Source organism: Schistocerca serialis, chromosome 2 (genome assembly GCF_023864345.2).
Source record: "Schistocerca serialis cubense isolate TAMUIC-IGC-003099 chromosome 2, iqSchSeri2.2, whole genome shotgun sequence".
Classification (NCBI taxonomy): domain Eukaryota; kingdom Metazoa; phylum Arthropoda; class Insecta; order Orthoptera; family Acrididae; genus Schistocerca; species Schistocerca serialis.
The window spans coordinates 870755606-870768560 of record NC_064639.1 but is presented as its reverse complement, the minus strand read 5'-3'; the positions used below and the strand labels follow the sequence as shown (position 1 = coordinate 870768560).

The window sequence follows — 12955 nt, the reverse complement described above, 5'->3', positions numbered from 1 at the left end:
TGCATGAGCAGCGCCTATTAGACAGGGGGTCCGACAGCCGATCAGTTCCAGTCATTCCACTAGGAAGGAGTCATATTGACTGTAGTCCAACCGTGCCTAGACGGTCAATACCGTGGTTCGATCGCGTCCGCATTGTTACTTTGCGCCAGGAAGGGCTCTCAACAAGGAAAGTTGTAGCAGTTCGCCTACTTTGTTTATTTCATGTGTTGTATTCGGTGTCGCGGTACTGGCTGAAAAAATAGGGATTGGATGTGCAACTACTATAAATGATATAGCCAACAGATGCACAGTTGCGTTTCACAGTCTTTTACTTTCACTTTTCACAACTCCCCAATAAGACACAGCTATAAATGTATATGACCAGTGCACTATTGTTCTAACTTCCCATAAGCTTCATTAATAGTTAGCAGCTACAATAGTTTCCTGTTGAACATCTATGAGCAGTAAAAGACTAACCACACAGTTCACAGTCTTTCAAATAAATTGAACAGTCACTGTCATTGCTTTGACACACAACCTATTGGTGTAACACTTATTTCACTGTTAAGTTGATGCATTGTCGTTGTTCTAACCAACACATGTTCCTCGTCTGAAACTTGGCCGTAGACAGACTGACTCGTGACCAAAATTCAGGCCCTTATGTATCATCACAATAATAGGTGCTCAAACTAGACATTGTTCGATGTTTATTTACAGAAATTACAATTAAATCAAAACTCATTAAATTAACTGAATACTTCAAAAAATTCCATCTTTGTACTATAAGAGTTAGGCCAAATTCTTTGCTTAAATCACGAAATTAACAAATATAGTTAGGCGAACAATACTTTTGACAAAACTGTTAATTACTGTGGAATTAATTAAGGGCTGGCTTTGCTAACACATTTTCAAATATAGCCAAATAGATACTTTAAGATTACTAGTATTTCGTCTTCCAAATGTTTATAATTAGTACAGAACTTATATTTGTTTATACATCAACAGTAGAATTTAAGTTACAAAACAATTACTGATTTCACCCTATAGCAAAATATGCTAACTAGGGATAGTCGAAATAAATTATAGAACCAATTACATACATAAACTAAGCATAAAGTTAGCTCTGGTGTTATATTCTTTAAACCTGAGGACCAACCTTTATCTTTTACAATAATGCAGATTCTATTCACATATGTTAATGGTAATTAGTTAAAAGTGAAAAAATGAATTTTAAGGAGGCAGATGGCGAAACAAGGGGGAAGTAAAAATTATCCCAGCTTGCTTCATCACAAAGTGTCCAGGCGTCTCGAAGTGAACCAAAGCGAAATTGTTTGCACATGGAGGAGATACAGAGAGACAGGAACTGTCAATGACATGCCTTGCTCAGGCCGCCCAAGGGCAAGGTGGATGACCGCTACCCACAGAATAGCACGGAGGAACCTTTACTGTAATGCCACCATGTTGAATAATGGTTTTCGTGCAGCCACAGGAAGTCGTGTTAAGAATCAAATTAGGCACAATAGGCTTCATGATGTGCAACTTCACTCCCGACATCCATGGCAAGGTTCATCTTTGCAACCACGACACCAAGCAGCGCGGTATAGATGGGCGCAATAACATTCTGAATGGACCACTCAGGATAGGCAACACATTCTCTTCACCAATGAGTGTCGCATATGCCTTCAACTGGACAATCGTTGGAGATGTGTTTGCAGGCCACCCGGTCACGCTGAATGCCTTATACACACTGTTCAGTGAGTGCAGCAAGGTGGAAGTTCCCTGATCTTTTGGGGTGGCATTATGTGGGGCCGACGTACACCGCTGGTGGTCTTGGAAGGCGCCGTAACAGCTGTATGATTCGTGAATGCCATCCTCCGACTGATAGTGCAACCATATCTGCAGCATATTGGTGAGGCATTTGTCTTCATCGATGACAGTTTGTGCCCCATAATGCACATTCTGTGAATGACTTCCTTCAGGATAACAACACCGCTCGACTAGAGTGTCCAGCATGTTCTCCAGACATGAACCCTATCGAATATGCCTGGGATGGATTGAAAAGGGCTATTTATGGACAATGTGACCCATCAACCACTCTGAGGGATCTGCGCTGAATCGCTGTTGAGGAGTAGGACAATCGTGACTGACAGTGCCTTGATGAACTTGTGGAAAGTGTGCCATAACAAATACAATTGTGCATCAATGCAAGAGGACGTGCTGCTTTGTAGCAGACATACTGGTGTGTACAACAGTCTGGACCACCACCACCTCTGAAGGTCTCACTGTATGGTGGTACAACATACAATGTGTGGTTTTCATGAGCAATAAAAACGGCAGAAATGATGTTTATGTTGATCTCTATTCTAATTTTCTGTACAGGTTCCGGAATGCTGAGAACCAAGGTGATGCAAAATTTTCTGTGTATTAGTGCTGCTTGTTAGTCTCTCAGACCCCAGGATGAGAGGGACCACCTGTCTGCAGCGGCATTGAAGTAGTGCTAAAGGAACTTGACACCGTGAATCCTCCAGGGCTGTCCATAAATCCATAAGAGTATGTGGGAGATCTCTTGTGAACAGCACATTGCAAGCCATCCACGATATGCTCAATAATGCTCATGTCTGGTGAGTTTGGTGGACAGCGGAAGTGTTTAAACTCAGAAGAGTGTTGCTGGAGCCACTCTGTAGCAATTTTGGATGTGTGGGGAACCACATTGTCCTGCTGGAATTGCCCAAGTTCATCAGAATGCACAATGGACATAAATGGATGCAGGTGATCAGACAGGGTGCTTACCCATGTGTCATTTGTCAGATGTACCTAGACGTATCAGGAGTCCCATATCATTCCAACTGCACACCCCCCACACCATTACAGAGCCTCCACCAGCGTGAATAGTCCCCTGCTGACATGCAGGGTCCATGGAATCATGAATTTGTCTCCATACCCGTACACATCCATCCACTCGATACAATCTGAAATGAGACTTGCCCGACCAGTTTCCAATCGTCAGTAGTCCAATGTCAGTGTTGACAGGCCCAGGTGAAACGTAAAGCTTTGTCTTGTGCTGTCATAAAAGGTACACAAGTGGGCTTTCGGCTCTGTAAGCTCATATCAATTATGTTTCGTCGAATGGTTCGCACACTTACAGTTGATGATTGTCCGGCATTGAGATCTGCAGCAATTTGCGGAAGAGCTGTACTTCTGTCCCGTTGAACGATTCTCTTCAGTCATCGTTGGTGCCGTTCTTGCAGGATCGGTTGCCAGCAGCAGCAATGTCAGTTTTACCGGATTCCTGATATTCGTGGTACACTCGTGAAATGATCCTATAGGAAAATCCCACTTCATCACTAACCTGGAGATGCTATGTCCTATTGCTTGTGCGTTGACTATAACACCATGTTCAAACTCACTTAACTCTTGATAACCTGCCATTGTAGCAGCAGTAACCAATCTAACAACTGCGCCAGACTTGTCTTATAAATACAGTGCAAATCGCAGTGCTGTATTCTGTCTGTTTACACACCTCTGTATTTGAATATGCATGCCCATACCAGTTTCCTTGGGGCTTCAGCATGGTATCCATTACGAGTTCAACACTGGACTGTGGTTTTCATCACAAATGTATTACAGTGTTCACAAGTTTGCCCAAGAATGTCTCTCGTGGCTGTTGTGGATGCCAAATTTGGCAATTTAGGTCAAAACAACAACACAAAAGCAATATTAACTATTGCAGCCTGGACAAATGAATCATAAAGTATTGCAGTTATAACAAAATCAGAGACTTGGCAGTGATATACTGTAATAAACAGAGAAATAAAGGCACAGATACACCACAAACAAGCTTTATTTGTAACCCCATAAAGTAAAACCCCAAGTTATCTCATTTTATTATTTTGGGGGAAACTTAAAATCCCAAGTGTACTTAGGCTACATAAGAACAGACTTTTGTAAAAAATAAAACTCCGCTTATATCTGTTCCAGCACTGATTAAGTGTTCTACCACTCAAGAGCATCTGGTCATGCATTTGTAGCATGCTTGTTATGTTTTGCTTGAGTTGGTTGCCACTAGAAATCGTCTTCCACTGCGTGCAGCTTTGCATACTCGATCAGTAAAACATGCACTTTCAGCCTCTGTCCTGTGTTATTGTTTAGGCAATGCTTTCAGTGAAAAGCGCTAGACAGTGGTATGAGATAAATACATCCACTGTGCTCCAGCCAGTACCTCAGAGATGTGTGTTAACAGGCAAATGTTGTGAAACACATGGTTAGACTTCATAGCTACACAAAAAGTAAAAGACTTCAAGTTTCAGGTTATTTTAGTCAAAGTGCAGTGCACGAGTATACTCTGGATTTTTTTATGAGTGATCTTCAAAATTTTATAACTCATTATTTTGAGCTTTCAAAGCTATCTGTCTATGCCTGTATGTAATGCCATTCATTGTTTTTCATTAACAAAAATATAATTTTTTTGGAACGTAATTTGAAAAAAATCATTATGTTAAACATAAAGTTATCAGATCTGTGAAAAATCTCATTTTCTCACTCTTGCAGTAGAGTATTAAAATTTTCTGCATACTGGGAGCTATCTTTGTAACGTATTTTTTCTGACAGATTAATTTACATAAATAACAGTGTAATAAAATTACCTGTAATTGCAGCTCTGTTTCATTCCTTGATGTTTTGACAGAGTGCTAGAAAATCATTTAAATCTTTAACTGAATTTCTTGTATCAAGAGGATTTGTAACAAATCCCATTTCAGAATAGTTGACAACTCTTTTTCCATCCCACAAAGAGTCCATTTTATCTTTTTTAATGACTGCTATTCAGTGAAATACTTATTTAGAAGTCACCAAGTAGTCATACCTATAAACACTGCAAAAAGTGGAACATCAGCAGTGCCTGTAAGATATGTGACAAGAAGTGTTGCTTCATACTATAGTTCGTTGTCCTCAGGACGAAGCCACAGGTGCAGTTTAATGTAGTAGATTAAATTGATAAAATATTGCCCATCTTTCTGACCATGAGCACCTTAAAATAGGCATTGTGGCACACAGCAGAGTTGGTTAGTTGGTAAATGATCATTGTTATTTTAAACAATTTAATTTCAGGCATGTAGTCTTTTAAATTCCAACCCTTTTGCTGGCATTTCAGCCGCACATCTTTCAGCCATCTTTCAAGTGAACCGAGAGACAATCTTTATGTTATTAAAAGGCAAAAATGCACATTAATTTAATGGAAAGCCCAAATGAAATGTAACTAATTTAAAAAAAAGGAAAGAAAAACACTCACCGAATAGTTGAGGTGTTGAGTCATCAACAGGCACGTAAATAAGACTGAGAACTTCGCAATGTTTCAGATGAATCCGTTTTTGAGAAGAAAAAGTTTTGTGTAGAAGTTAGCAGAGTTAATGCAAGGGAATATCACAAGCTTAACCTCATATTTTAGAGAAAAAGAACACTTCGAAGATATCAGCCCCAGCAATTGATCCCCTGTGAAAATTTGGGCCATACTTCTGATAGTTCGCAATTATGAATTTCTGAAAGTACAGCTTTTAAACTTCCACACTCACCAGTTTTTTGTCACTCATTCCACTCCACTGCAGCCATGTAATGCACGAGTGCAAAGTATGGTACAGTGGATTGACAGCCAGTGCCCTCTTATTCTTGGGATGTTGAAGGCGAGTCCCAATGCAGTTGACATCAATAGTTCCTTTCCTTTCCTTTCTCCTACCTCCACCTTCAGTTTACATAATATGTATCACAGCTGCAAATTCTGCACAGTGTCTGTTCTTTCGGGTATTTCTCAAGGAACAGGCACCATTCATTCTTATAATTGATTCACCTCAATGGACAATTAATCCACCACCTTCAGTGTGGATGCACAACTATTTTCTACCTCTTGTGGGAATCTCAAAGTGGCGGGCACAGGACATATGTATGGGGACTGTGAAAAGGTGATGCTAGGTGGGAATGTGGGTTGACTGGGAGGTGTGCCAAGATAATCCATGCAACTGTTTTAAACACTGTGTTCAGGTGGCACATCGGTTAATGCAACCTCGTAATAAGCCGGAGATCCTGTGTTTGAATATTTGTCCGGCACACATTTTTACTTGTTGCCACTAATTCCGCATAAAGTCCCGATGAAGCAAACATCAGTAGTGCCTTCCCTTCTTCTTCTTCTTCTTCTTCTTCTTCTTCCTCTCTCTCTCTCTCTCCCTCTCTCTCTCTCTCTCTCTCTCTTTTTCTCTCTCTCCCCCCCGCCTCCCTCCCTCCCTCCCTCCCTCCCTCCCTCCCTCCCTCCCCCCTCCCCCCTCCCTCCCTCCCCCTCCTCAGCCCCTCCCCGCCTTTAATTTACATAATGTGTATGTTGTTGTTGAGGTCTTCAGCCCTGAGACTAGTTTGATGCAGCTCTCCATGCTACTCTATCCTGTGCAAGCTTCTTCATCTCCCAGTACCTACTGCAACCTACATCCTTCTGAACCTGCTTAGTGTATTCATCTCTTGGTCTCCTCCTATGATTTTTACCCTCCACGCTGGCCTCCAATACTAAATTGGTGATCCCTTGATGATTCAGAACATGTCCTACCAACCGATCTCTTCTTCTAGTCAAGCTGTGCCACAAATTTCTCTTCTCCCCAATGCTGTTCAGTACCTCCTCATTAGTTATGTGATCTACCCATCTAATCTTCAGCATTCTTCTCTAGCACCACAATTCGAAAGCTTCTATTCTCTTTTTGTCTAAACTATTTATCGTCCATTTTTCACATCCATACAGGGTTACACTCCATACAAATACTTACAGAAAAGACTTCCTGACACTTAAATCTACAGTTGCTGTTATCAAATTTCCCTTCTTCAGAAACGCTTTCCTTGTCATTGCCAGTCTACATTTTATATCCTCTCTACTTCGACCATCATCAGTTATTTTGCTCCCCAAATAGCAAAACTCATCTACTACTTTAAGTGTTTCATTTCCTAATCTAATTCCCTCAGCATCACCTAATTTAATTCGACTACATTCCATTATCCTCGTTTTGCTTTTGTTGATGTTCATTTAATATCCTCCTTTCAAGACACTGTCCATTCCGTTCAACTGCTCTTCCAAGTCCTTTGCTGCCTCTGACAGAATTACAATGTCATCGGCGAACCTCAAAGTTTTTATTTCTTCTCCATGGATTTTAAATACCTACTCCAAACTTTTCTTTTGTTTCCTTTACTGCTTGCTCAATATACAGATTGAATAGCATCAGGGAGAGGCTACAACCCTGTCTCACTCCCTTTCCAACCACTGCTTCCCTTTTATGTCCCTCGACTCTTCTAACTGCCATCTGGTTTCTGTACAAATTGTAAATAGCCTTTTGCTCCCTGTATTTTAACCTTGCCACCTTCAGAATTTGAAAGAGAGTATTCCAGTCAACATTGTCAAAAGCTTTCTCTAAGTCTACAAATGCTAGAATCGTAGGTTTGCCTTTCCTTAATCTTTCTTCTAAGATAAGTCGTAGGGTCAATATTGCCTCACGTGTTCCAACATTTCTACGGAATCCAAACTGATCTCCCCCGAGGTCGGCTTCTACCAGTTTTTCCATTCGTCTGTAAAGAATTCGCGTTAGTATTTTACAGCTGTGACTTACTTAACTGATAGTTCGGTAATCTTCACATCTGTCAGCACCTGCTTTCTTTGGGATTGGAATTATTATATTCTTCTTGAAGTCTGAGGGAATTTCGCGTCTCATACATCTTGCTCTCCAAATGGTAGAGTTGTGTCAGGACTGGCTCTCCCAAGGCTGTCAGTAGTTCTAATGGAATGTTGTCTTCTCTCGGGGCTTTGTTTCAACTTAGGTCTTTCAGTGCTCTGTCAAACTCTTCATGCAGTATCATATCTCCCATTTCATCTTCATCTACTTCCTCTTCCATTTCCATAATATTGTCCTCAAGAACATCGCCCCTGTATAGACCCTCTATATACTCCTTCCACCTTTCTGCTTTCCCTTCTTTGCTTAGAACTGGCTTTCCATCTGAGCTCTTCATATTCATGCAAGTGGTTCTCTTTTCTCCAAAGGTCTCTTTAATTTTCCTGTAGGCAGTATCTATCTTACCCCTCATGAGATAAGCCTCTGCATCCTTACATTTGTCCTCTAGCCATCCCTGCTTAGCCATTTTGCACTTACTGTCGATCTCATTTTTGAGACGTTTGTATTCCTTTTTGCCTGCTTCACTTACTGCATTTTTGTATTTTGTCCTTTCATCAATTAAATTCAGTATCTCTTGTGTTACCCAAGGATTTCTACTAGCCCTCGTCTTTTGTACTACTGTAGTAGGCGTGGGCTTCGTGTCTATCTTGGCCACAATAATGCGTTCAATAATATGTATGACAGCTGCAAATTCTGCATAGTGTCCATTCTCTCAGACATGTCTGGGGGGGGGGGGGGGGGGGAACAGACACCATGGATTCATATAACAAAATGAATATACCTAAACAACTGAAGTGTTATTGTGAAATTTAGTTAATGATTTTTTATTTACTAATGAATCATGCCAATTACACTGAAGTTTTGAAATCCAAAGAAAATAATGCAGAACAGCGATGTTAAGAATTAAATAGTGCTGCACTGCTTCTTTAAGGCACACTCCTTCATTTCATTACTTTACTTTGCATTTGTGAATCACAACAACAAAAATTTCAGAAAAAGATAATATGAGCAAATGATAATTGTTGTATGTGCATGTTTAAAGCTTTACGTTTGGGTCGCATCTGCGTACTATCAGCATTATGCTCCAATTTTTTTTGCACAGGATTGATTGCTGGGTCTAATATCTTGCAAATGTGCTTTCTTCTCCTCAAAATATGAGATCAGATGGGTGAGGTTTCCTTGTTAGTTTTGTTTGTGTGCCTTTTTTGAGGAATTGGTGGGTTCACCTGTTTTGCTAATGACCAGGAGAAAGAGTTTTTGACAATACATTATGTATTATCTTTGTTGTTGTTGTTGTTGTACTCTTATCCTTATTCTGCTTCCAGTCTTTTCCAACTGAACCATGACAAAATGACGATCCATCATTAGAAACATCTGTTTATCCTGAGTTATTTTCATAGTGCTGCCTTGTGATGCAGGCACTGATGGTTGGCTGATTTTTCCCCATGTTTGAATTGCTTTGTATATTTGGCATTTGTACCAAGTTTCTGCTATGGCACTGGAAACTAGTTGAGCCTTATGATTTGTTTCATCTATATATGTCAAAGTTGTCTTGCAGAATTTAAGTTGACATTGATGTTATGTTTTACGCTATTACTTAATGCAAATGTTGCACTTAATCGCATTTCCTGGGATCAGTACTTGGCAGTTGCACTAACAATCGGACATAAGCTTGGTGTTTGAGGCTTTCTTCAGCACATCTGTGGAACCCAAAGCAAACATAGATAGCTTTTGAAAACATGTTTTAAACTTAATAACTGGAAATGTATGAACTGTGAACATTTTTACATTATTTGTTTTCGATACTAACTGGTTTCCAGCTTACAAGGCCATTGTCAAACAACAATCTAGATTATGAAGGTATTCTACCAAAGAGTGACAGAATCTTCCATTACTAATGACAAAGTACAGTGTTATTTTATTTTTGTGTATGTATTAACAAGTATGTTATATGAGGTTTTCAGTATGGAGTTTTCCAATGAAACATATTACCTGTAGCTCATAATTTTAATCGTTTTGTAATTTAAAACCATGAAAGACAGTTACAGTGACCTTGCTGATTCTAAATAACACATGTGTGACAAACTTGCCTCCAGTCCTTACTATTAAAGCTTTGGCAAGTCAAGGATTTACCAGATGCGTGACTGATTTTAATGTTCGTTGGCTGCCGTGTCATCTAGGGTATGGTCACACACCGATTGCATCACCCAGCAAATTATTGTGCTAACTTCAGTATACTTTAATAATTGTGGTCAGTGGTGAATATTAATAATGTTCTGATGAACACCAGCTGGTTTAGTTTAATAATAAGTGTTCATTGGTTCTTCAAGTTTGTGGACTAACACCAGTGATTGATAGACTCCTGTGCAATATCAAGTGCAACACACCATGTTATTGTTTGTAATAAAATTCTTGTGGCTGACTTTCAAAAGATGTAAAAGTTCAACAGTGTGTATACGACCCGGAACAACTGGAAAATCCGGGGAAAACCCGGGAATTTTTTCATCCGGGAAAAACCTGGGATTTTTTTTAGAATTCCAGGAATTTTCCATTGTTTCTGTTTTCAGTTAACTTTTTGTAATTTTGACTGGTAAGAACCGATACTCTAACAAAGGATATTACTGTATCCCACTACTGCAGAATAATACTGCAGCAATAAAACATGAACGAGAGAAAAAACGAAAATTAAACTTAAATTGCAAAGGAAATGCACCATATACAGCGACAGAACACAGTGCTCATACAAGCATCTGCCAACAGCAAAATGTGTCAAAGGCTTTAGGAACACTATGCAATGCTTCGTAACAACAAATTGTCTCCGATGAATGTGACGTCACAAATGTTTACATTAGGTTTGTTTTAGCAGTTATGAGCAGGATCATGCGCATGCGCAGTTGAGTAGTACCTTCTCCCACTTCTGGCTACAGGAATGTGGCTGTTGGCTGTGTAAGCAGTCGCAGCAAGCAGCTAGACGCTACCGGGAAAAATTTTACTGGAGCGCCCAAGTGGCCAGATACATGCATGCGCAGCAGGCACAGATCTAGGAGTGAGGGGGGGAAATTTATATCCATGAGGGGAAAAACCTTGTTTCACAAAGCAACTAGCATCCAGCACGTGTTAGTGTATTGATTATTCATATGACTTTGAAACGCATTCCTGTCAGTTCCTGAACATTTTTGAACGCATTCTATCTTGATTTCTGAATGAATCGTAAGTTGGTTTGTGAATTCGTGCATAGTAAACATGATGTCTCTGTCAGGGCAATACTCGTCGTATGTAGAAACAAACTTTCCTGCAGACAAAAGGGGCTGTACGAGCTGAATGGAGTAAGGCCGAACAGATGAATGCCAACCGCTGTCTGATTGTGTGGTAATTGGGTTTGCGAATGATGAGCGTTGTTGTAATTACTTGCAAAAACCATAGCTTCAGACTACAGGAGTGAAAATAAAAGAATAACAGGTAAGAAAGATTACGTATTACCTTCTTGGTGTATCCAAGAAAATGAAATTTTGACAGAAAATTTTTGGCCAGATCGCTATATTGGTAAGGGCCAGTTGTACAGTTCCCGGGTAGCAGCCGCTTTAAGCTCTATTCTGGAAGAAGTGTGGAAAATACGTTGTACGAACATGTAACAACGCCTAACCGGAGAATAATCACGGGATAACTAAACCGGTGACTCTGGCAGAGTTAGTTAAGTTAACCTGCAAATAAGCTTTGACATTGGCAGGAATAGTTACAGAATTAGTGATAATAAGACTTTGTTAGAATGAGGAAGGAGAAGAAACGGGGATATCACACAAATTATGGAACAATATGACGATTCCAAGTTTGTATAAAAATTTCCTAGTACTACTTTTCAATCTCGTGCTTGAGAAGCTGGAGCGTATGAATGAAGTGTGAAACTATTTCCTAACGTAAAGCTTTTTGCTTGTAATAGGTCTAATAGTCATTTGATACTGGTACTTTGTGAATTATGTTCTATCGCTTCAAAAACGACCGTTTGTACCAAAACAGTCTCATTTATTTGGTGTGTGTTACAGTTGTTGCAGTATTAGCAAGGCCTACTTTGTTTTATCTAGCAGACAGTGACAAAATAGACGTAATCAGATCGGTAAACCACACCAGTCTTCGGTCCTATTTTTATTAACAGCTTTTTCAGTATTAGACAACGACATTTCAACTTTTCATGTAGAAAAGGTTGACGAACTTTGATGAGGCAATAGATTATTTTGCAGAAAGGAAAGCACGCCATGTAAAGCTGCAGCAAGATTAGAGAGAGAAAAATTCTAGGTGCTAAGGATTGAAGAAATGTGTATTTTCCTGCTTGTCTCATGTCTTTACGGTGTTTATGTATCCTATATTTAATTTTATGTCACACAAAGCAGCAAATTGTTAACTGATAAGGAATAAAGAGTGCAAATTTTCTGAAGAGTTCTTTTTTTATATATATATATGTAGAAACAAACTTTCCTGCAGACAAAAGGGGCTGTACGAGCTGAATGGAGTAAGGCCGAACAGATGAATGCCAACCGAATACATATAAAAAATAAAAGGATGGACAGGATGTTAAACTGGCCGACTGTAAGCAGGAGAGGCACCACAGGACATTTTAATTTCCACTGTCCGGAATATGGTTTGATAGCATCCATTACAGAATGTACACGTTTCAATTCCACAGAGCGAAGTACAGTGATGTGCGATAGAAGAATGCAGTGTGAAGAGACGAGGCACTGCACTTTGGCACACTTACGACCAAATAATGTGTGTTACATTTCCACGAACACATATGTTTTATGCATCAGACTTTCTATAAAGATGTACGCTACAAAATGAATATATTTTTGAAAATCTATTATATTTTTCTTTTTATTTTTGACGTCCTGTCTCAAACGCTCGAGGGAGTGGCAGGGTATTGCCCAGTTCAGAAATATCGTAGATCTGGGGCTGATGCGCAGAGCAGTCTGAGTGTAACTGCGCAGGGGAGGTGGATAGTCTCCGTGTGACCCAAGTTTACATTTAGTGATTTTGCTGTTTCCTCTTCGTTTACTGCTCTCATGTCAAATGAAAACAGAACAGATTTCTGTAGCTGGGAGCTATCAAGTGAATTAAAATACATTCACATAATTACGGAAGGCTAAAATGTGTTATTAGTTGCAGATTTTATTTTATTTCCACCTTTCTGACAGTCAAGCATTAATTGCCTTGCAGAACAATGAAGTTATTTTTGTTGGTTTACTAAAGAATTTTCTTTTAGTAATTTCTTCCGCTGAGGCAGACAATATATTTGA

The 12955-nt window shown here is 39.6% G+C and overlaps 1 protein-coding gene across 5 annotated transcripts in view; it reads left to right on the top strand.

Annotated features, from left to right (window-relative positions):
- Positions 1–12955, top strand: part of LOC126458189 (platelet binding protein GspB-like) — an 86868-nt gene that overhangs the window by 32128 nt on the left and 41785 nt on the right. The window lies entirely within an intron of this gene.